Consider the following 9,229-nt stretch of genomic DNA (forward strand, 5'->3'; position numbering starts at 1 on the left):
CCAAGAGTGTTTGATAAATAGTTTAATAAGAATAAATTGTTAATCATCAAACACAAGACTAAGGACTTTTCAGAAAGTTTAAATTGATATGTATTATCATTTTATAGTTTCATTTATTTAAATAAAATAAATTTGGAAAAATATGACTGGCAGTTCTACAAAAACAAGAAATAGTTTTACTTCGAACATTACTATGAGATTAGACTGATAAGAGTAGTAGATAATAAAGTTTAAAAAAAATAAGTAGAGTAATATCATCCGATAAAATATAAAGGAACTACGGTCATTTATATCTATATTTTTTGTAATTGTTTTTAAGTATAATTATTGAGTTCGGGCTATCTTATATGTGATTTATAATAAAATAAAATAACTTAAATATCTATTGCCTTCGTTCTGCGTTTGTGAGTCGGCTGTCAGCTTTGAAGCCGACTTACATGCGATGACGCCTCTATAAAACCCTAATGATTAATTCCACGTCTATCCGACTACAGTCAGTAACAACTTCATCGTAATTCGTTACAAAACAAAAGAAAAATAAAATTTAGAAGTGGCAACTCATCACTAATACGAATTAAAAAACGAAGCCGATTATCTTAATTCTTAATTTAAGAAATCGAATAATTTATTGGTGGGTTTAATGAATTGGTTAACATAAAAAATATGTCTAGTTTTCATCGAATTACAGCTTTGTTAATGTATTTCGATTTAATCTAAAATATATTATATTTAAGAAAATAATATTTATAAAATATGGCACGGGAAATACTTGATATTAAATATTTTCGAATGATGTTCTAAATTTAAATATTGGTTAAACCATAAAATTTATATTTAATTAAATAAATGGCCTGTAAAGCTGTGTGTGTGCTAACGTTGACTTTTGGTTTGAACTTAGACGAATAGTAAAGGTTAAAATAACGTGACGCACTGTTTTGATTTATAAATATACATATTCTAACACAGGTCTCGTAGGTCTCTCTTACAATAAATGTCAACAGGTAATTTGCCTTTTTCTCTGTACATTTCTATACATTTAATTTGATAATATAAGCAGGCAAAATCCCTTGAAGTCTGATGAAAATGATTCTTATTTAAGTATTATAAATTTTATAATTAAATATAAAAAATACATATTTTTATTAATAATACATTTATTACCAATACGGCATTTAAAAAATATATAACAACATATTAAAAAAATAATTATCAATGTCCTAATGTAATTATAAGTTAACAAGTTTTTTTTTTCAAATTATTGGTTATTATTAAGTTTTATGTTAAATATTTTAATTTTGTATTCGTATGCTTTACAAAGATTTCGCTCAAAACCTGTACAACATGTAAATGTTCTATGACTAGTATCTTATTTATTTAGTATATATTAATTAAGAGACAAATTACGTTATAATTTTTAACGTAAGCAAAATAAAACTCAATCTGTAACAAATGAATAAAGAAATTCTTTCAATACACTCATTTTTCATTACACAGTTGAAATCGAGATGTTCGATAAAAAAAATACGATGTTTGGCTTCTGTCGCTTTTCCTAATTTGAATATGCCAACTCTATTAAAGAAAAACTCAATCTATTCACTGTGTAATCTACGCTTTTACAAATAATAAATATTTATTTTGTTAATTGTTCAAAACTTCTACTCCACATTATGCCAAGTGCCCCTTTTGGTGCAAGATTAAAATGTACTTCAAAGCATTGTTTATTTCTTTAAGAGGACACGGCAAAAGACCGGATTATGTCAACAAACCACTAGAAGTTTACAAAAACCGCAGCAATAACGATTACCTTGAGGATTAGCGCAGACGAATAATCTTGGACTAAGAAGGAAATAACACAATGCTAATAACTATTTAGCGATAGCATAAAAGCAACCAGTAGCTAAGAAGCTCCGAGAGGTTATCAAACTTTGTTTTCAAAGAAGCTAAGAGAGGTGGTTTTTTTTTAAACTATTCCACAAAGAGACCGCCTGCAAGTTGTGTAAATGACAGTATTTTGCTTAATGTGTTTCATCATTATGTCACTTTTCTAAAGAATTCCTCTATTATTATATTCCTCGCATCATTTCCCGTGTAAAGTATGAATACGGGTTATTTCAGACGATTTGCCTTTCAAGTTATTACGGGTAGGTTAAATATAAATAATCTCCATGTATATTTCTTTTAAAATATGTACTTCTGTAAATGTAAGGATAATAAATAATGCAACGAGCTTGGTTATGTTGCCATATATATAATGTATGTATTTATAAACACATTAACACGAAATATATTAAGTTATAAATTATGGAAATATAAATAGGTATGTGCCGTCAATTCGTAATTATATACTCGTACACATATACGATAATTTAAAAAAAATGCGCATTTATTAGTGACGCGTCGAATATGACTTTTACTGATTACGTGAATATTAATAGTTTGGCCTGTAATTTGGTTACATTCATATACAGACATATAATTATCATAATAATCGATGTAAGGCAATAATTATATTTTATTAATTTATTTTTCCGTTAAAACTAAAATAGAGCTTTGGATGCCTTTTACGTAAATTATATAGTCACTAATAAATATGTTAGCACACAGATTTGTTCTTGCACTATAATATGCCCTGCTTTGTTGTCTAGTCTCTTTGAGAATCATCGAGGCCGCTGGTGGTCAGGAGAACATCATCATGATTATAATCATCACCAAAGTCACGACTTCCTTCAAACTTTTGTGATTAGCTAGCAATAAAAACATTCATAGCATACTACTGAATTACATTTTCTGTAATTTACAGTAACACATTGGGCCTTAATTTAATTAGAAAATAACCTGGAAGAAAAATGCCGAAATATTCGATGTTTTAGGCTTACCTGCCAAATAAGCTTAACATAAATATGCACATTATTCGCCCAATATTTAGTTATCACATCTTTTGGGAGTTAAACTTATTTTGATGAGATACGCAAAAAAATAATAATGTGATTTTTTATGATGCGCGCGCGCATCATGCGCGGTGACAGAACTACATGATGAAGTTACACATCACATCAACAAGGAGTTGTATAATGATCACTATAGCGTTCTTAGTATTGTTCAGTTAAAATTTACAATAAATAATGCTTATAATCGCAGAGACCCCAGCACAGACTCGACTCTAACGGAACCTTGCGTACTGCCAAATATCATTTACGTGTATATACAACCTAATCATAGCTAAAGACGATGAAATTTAGACACAAAGCACACCACTACTTAAACTACTTTTTACTAATATCTAATATACGCAAAAGGAGTTAAGTTTAATTTCTCTTCTTACAAAACTTATTAATAGTCAATTTAATTTTTTATTTATATATTATGTAAGACAAGCCCATGATAAAAAAAGGTAATAAGTGGTTCCTCGCGTGTATACATATATTAGAAAAATGTCGCTCAGCGTGATTTGAACGGTACATTTAAAAATCGAAGCAACGTGCGCCACACACGGTGTATCAAATGATGTAACAATGAGGAAACTAGTCGGTTTGGAGGTGTAATTACGAGCATCATCAGCGATCATTACAGAGCGAGTAAACGTGGTGAGGGCCCACCCAGCACGGGATACTGGCGCAATAGAATCGCCATCCCAATTTTGTTAATAACTAGATATTACGTAAGGAAATTGGCACGGATCGGAAATAAGAATTGAAGTTGTCTATTCAACAGAACAACTTCGAACATTAATAAAAATGCATTTTTTTCTGATTCTATTTTTAGATGTGTATAGGTTATAGGCGTGTGTAGGTTGTACACACATAATATCTCTATGACAAATTATATTCCTATTTTTACTCTATGATCCTTAAAATATACGAAAGACCGAAAAAAAATCTAATTATTAATTTATGTCTAGTCATAGAGTCGAGATATCTCATAGTTTGTGTTTCTACCATAAAGACGTCAATGAGGCTTAGCAAACTCAAGTTATAGCCCGCTAATAGCCAATTAAATCTAACCAGTAATGGAGACATCACTAGCACATAGACGTTGTTTATGATAAGTCGACGTCTAGGTTCATGATACTTACATCTCAATTAATATTGCATACTTTATGTATTCAAAATAAATAAAAGGCTTTTGACACATGAATAAAAAGGTATAATAGAAGCTTATGACAAAATATTAATTATATTCGAATTTGTTTTTAATAATTTCTAGATTCGACACTGATATAAAATGTATTTATACTAATTATAATGTAACAGCAATGTGGTTCTGAAATTTATAATTCCACAGGGACGCTGGCATGCCCTAGAGGCCTTGCAAAAAGATTTTGTAATTTTATGATATCCGGTAATTTGTTTTCATACTTTTTAAGAAGCGGGGTTTTCACTGCCTTAAATGCGTGAATCTTAGCCAATAAAATTCCAGTTCGAACCCACATAATCAACATTGAATCGTGTGCTACCTACCTACCTACCTCTATGTGCGAGATAAAATATAATCCTTGCTTATATTTTATCTCGCACATAGAGGTAGATGAAACATCGTGAGGAAACTTACATGTGTCGAATGAAAACCAACGCGCATTAGTTCAGCGTGGTGGAATACGCTCCAAACTTTCACTGAAAGGTCCAGTAATAGGACATTTACAGAACCATAATAAAAAATAAGCAAGTATCTCTACAATGGCTATAGAGACCATTTTTGACCGTTTTGCATCTAAATTTAAAGTTGTCAATAGGTAGGTATTGATATGGGTATGAAACTTCAGTTTTCATATTCTATATGATTTGCTTATAACTCTGCTATATAATACACTACATACAATTCTTGATGAATATATCTTTAGTTTCATCATACACTTATATCCACTTTAATATTACTTCCAAAGTTTCCTTAAAAACATCGCCGACATTCAAAACGATTGGATCACTTAAACCATTTTAATGACATTTCCATCTTTCTGGCATTGTAGGGCTATTCTGTAACAAGAAATTCGAATCTCACCGTTTGAATGTTATATGACATTACGTATAATCATTATAAAATTTATAGGATACACGTATCAAAATGGCGTGTCTCTGTAAGTCGATCCTCAACATTTCACGAGTGAGATACGATGTGAATTCTTACGGAATCACACTTCCGAGTCAAGAACTTCCAAATTTTTAAACTTATATTGATATTAATTAATGATATTATTTCTTATTCTTACATAGATTTTAATTAAATAAAAGTGTGTATTTGTCCTTAGCTGTTTATGATTTACATTACGATGAAGTGGTGATGAATATAAGACTTAGACGCTAAGTTGCAATTTATATGCAGACGGGAAGCCGTAAAAAGTGTATTGTAGTGGTCATCTTTGATATACCGCGTATGAGGAAATGGAAGAATAATGGTGATTACTTCATAGAATGCATGAAACAAAATAATAATAACGAACTAGCAAGATACATATATACAGGATTCAAAAGGTTAAGAATATATCAATTAATTAAAAAGCATTAAGATTGTTTATGTGTTTGATTAGGGTCTATGCCGGAAAACTCTTTTATATTAAGTTAAATAGTAACCAATATTAATACAAAGAATAGTTGTAACATATTAATGAAATTATATTTAAGATAGATATACACAATGTGACTTTTATTTATGTTTGAAGTTTTGTAGCTTGTAAAATGGGTCTTTCATTTAAATGTTGATTTCTTTCGTCTTTTTTTTTTTAAATATTTACTGTTAATTGTCATATAACAACTGCCTAAATTATATTGTTAGATTTTAAAGCAGTAGAAATTAAGTGAATCATTGTTAATTATGTTGTCTGCGAACGATAGATTATAGTGTTTAAGTGTGTGCACAAACACTATAATTGTGGTGTATTTAGTGTTCTTTTAATCTCATAAATCCAAATACATAATTGACGACGACGAGCTTCAGATGCAGATCAAGATTGGTCTACGTTAGAAAAAAGTTAATAACTTTTCTTCGGCCTCGTCGGGAGTTTATGCCAAGACTAACAGCCTCGTAACTACAAGACGATTGAAAATCATGAACAATATGAATAGTACTGAATAATACATAAATATATTTTTATTATTTATTAAAATTTGGGCATTTTGGTAAGGACGGCTAAGGGCAAAGCGCCGAGATCTAAAATGAATATGATGAGATGAGACCACACAGCCAAAATAAATTTACTCATTCGCTCACAGTATTAACTCAATACTACATTATACATTTACTATACATGGATAATTATATAAAAAAAAAACAAGTCGAAGAAAAGTATATTTGATATCTTCATAATATAGACTGCAAATTAAAATAAAAAACAAGAGTCAAAAACACCATGACGATTACAAATTAGGTTGCCACTAAACGCTTGACCAATTTCGGAGACCAAGTTCGGCGCTGTCTTTTTATTCCACCTCTGTTTGATGTGTATTATTTTTATTAGTATTCCTCAGTAATCATTTTATAGGCTATATGTGGACAGAAGGACCACCCACTGAGCCACCGGTAATCGCCGCGGGCTTTAGAGAAAACAATACAGCCACACGCGAATTTTGGGTGCGGAGTCTCGGTTAACGTCACACTAAATCATTGATTTGAAAAATTGTCTGAATGAAAACATACTTTCCCATTTCGTAACATCTTAACCCTTTGACTGAATATAATAATTAAATAACCTAGAAACGTGGCTTGGTATACCTTTTTAACAAAAAAATATCGAATATTATAATATGATATTATTAACGATCAATACGAGTTATATAATTTCTTTAAGATTACAAAAGATAACTTCGAAACTCTAATTAAATAATTTTTAATATTTAATTATGTAACATAAGAAAAGTGATTGCTATGTATATCTATTCTATATATATATATATATACATGACAAAAATTAACCTCGCTGATTTATATTTTGAATTTGAAACAATTTTTTTTTATAATTCAACTAATATCTCAATCAAAGGCTTTACGTCTTGGCATAAAATTATAGGCATTCACACGGCCATCGCAAAACGGATGCCGCCTCTCAGGATATTCCCTATTGAAATACTTGTTGAGAGACAAGTGCTAAATCATAAGATAAGTACACTTCGCTTATAATGGAAGCTGATGACCCTACAAAGTAGCTGACCTGAGTTAAGTGCAGATTCGTCTGGTGTACGTGATTATTTTGGCAAACCAATGCTCAGTTTCTGTGGGAACGGATACGCTCCCCATATCGTTAGACAATTCAGTCCGCAAAAAAGTGCTTCAAATGTTATCGACATGTGTAATTTCGTTAGAATATGCCTTGAATCTATTTACAGGAAAAAAGCACAATCTACTTTTTATGTTAAGTAAGTATATATTATTAAATATACTTGGACCTCACGTGATAGACATGTGTTTTAAGAGGTATATAACTGAAGTATTTAATGTACTTTGTTTGAAAGTGCCCACCTAGTAAGAAGTTATTAAAAAAATATTTCCTCCTTTTAAGTAGTAATTTGGATATTATATTATTATCTATACCATATTCGCCTTCCTGTATTTTAGACAAAAACCTGAAAAAAAAAAATGTATTATGAATAAGTGGTTTTCTGCAGTATATACATGGACTTCAACGAACCCGAATAAAAAAAAATCTTCGATAAGGATGTCAGTCTTTTTTTAAAAAATGTACTCTGAATGTATTACCAAATATTTTCGTCGTTATTCATATTAATAAATATTTTCATACCATTTGGTATTAATGTTATTCACTTACTATTTTTATTTCATTTAAATAAATTCCTCAAAGTTTAGTCAATTTACTCTATCTCAATCATCCAAAATACTTAAATCGCATCACAATGTATGAAATAAAAACGTATTAGTGAACATTTATTCTTAAACTTTATATTTTACGCACGTTCAGATAAGAGACTGACTAGGTTGTTAAAAGACTGCTCTCTGCTTTACATGGAATACTAATACTTGCGATATATTGATGTCTCGTTTATTGCATTTCTTGTAATTGAGTCATAAAAATAATAACATTACTTCTTTTTTTTTCTGACGTGTTATACTGGTTGAGCGCAAAAATATTCTAACAATTTCATATATGAGGTGAACTTCTGGACTAATTTGAAAAGAGAAGACTTTTTTCTTTCCGTATAACGTGAATTAGTGCTAGCAAGGCACAAAATATTCTGCTAATGCGTATGATGAAGGAGATCGATTTCAAATTTTATTTCAAATTAAAGATATCAGCTCAGATGTATTGCAACAGAGTTAATTACAAACTCTACTTGAAAAATAATATATTATTAGATTTATTATTTCATATCTATTTAAAAATATATTCAATATATATTTTTGCTTATGTTTAAAAATCGATTAAAATATTTTCCAATGATTCCAGTCGTGAATTCTTCCAAAACATAAAAAAAAACATATGGAAGCGATAATACTATGTATCTATGTTGTGGTCAGAGAATGTTTTACAGGTATGAATAAAAGATATATTTAGAAAACAGAAAATTTTATTTTTAATTTTGTAAAATAAATACAACTAAAATCCATAAAAGGTTTTTTTGCGAAAACGAAACAAATGCAACAATTATTATATCTAATTCTAAAGTAATTAAATAAATAATTAATATTAATCTAAAATACTTTGTACGATTACCATAAACGATGCTAATTTATTTACAATTTCTGAACTATGCTAATAATCTCACTTTGGTAAACTGTGGTTAATAAGTTTTAAAAAAAAATATTTTAACGTAAATATTTATATTTAGAATAAATAAAGATTTGTATCTTTGCCATAATATATATATATTTTTATAATTATATAAGACATATTGGGTCAATATAATTTAAGCTTAGCCTTCATTTATAATGGTATTCAAATGTTTACGTTAAAATATTCTTTTGAAATATATAATTATCAAACTAAGTACCATCTATTACAAATGATGAATTTAAATCATAACTGGCATAAAGAGGTCAGCTACAGTCTTACAATAAACACACAAGCAAACACACGCACAAAATGACAATTTACATTATTAATACTTATTTTTATAAATTACTTAACGTATTCACACTGGCAGTAAAACACGTAAAACGAGACATTAAATACTTAACGGAACATAATATTAATATCAACAATTATTACTATTACATAACCATCGAACAAAAAAACACACGTTAATATTAAATGTGAAAAGTTAATTTGTAGTTTGCGTACAAGCAA

The sequence above is a fragment of the Vanessa atalanta genome, chromosome 17 (genome assembly GCF_905147765.1).
Source record: "Vanessa atalanta chromosome 17, ilVanAtal1.2, whole genome shotgun sequence".
Classification (NCBI taxonomy): domain Eukaryota; kingdom Metazoa; phylum Arthropoda; class Insecta; order Lepidoptera; family Nymphalidae; genus Vanessa; species Vanessa atalanta.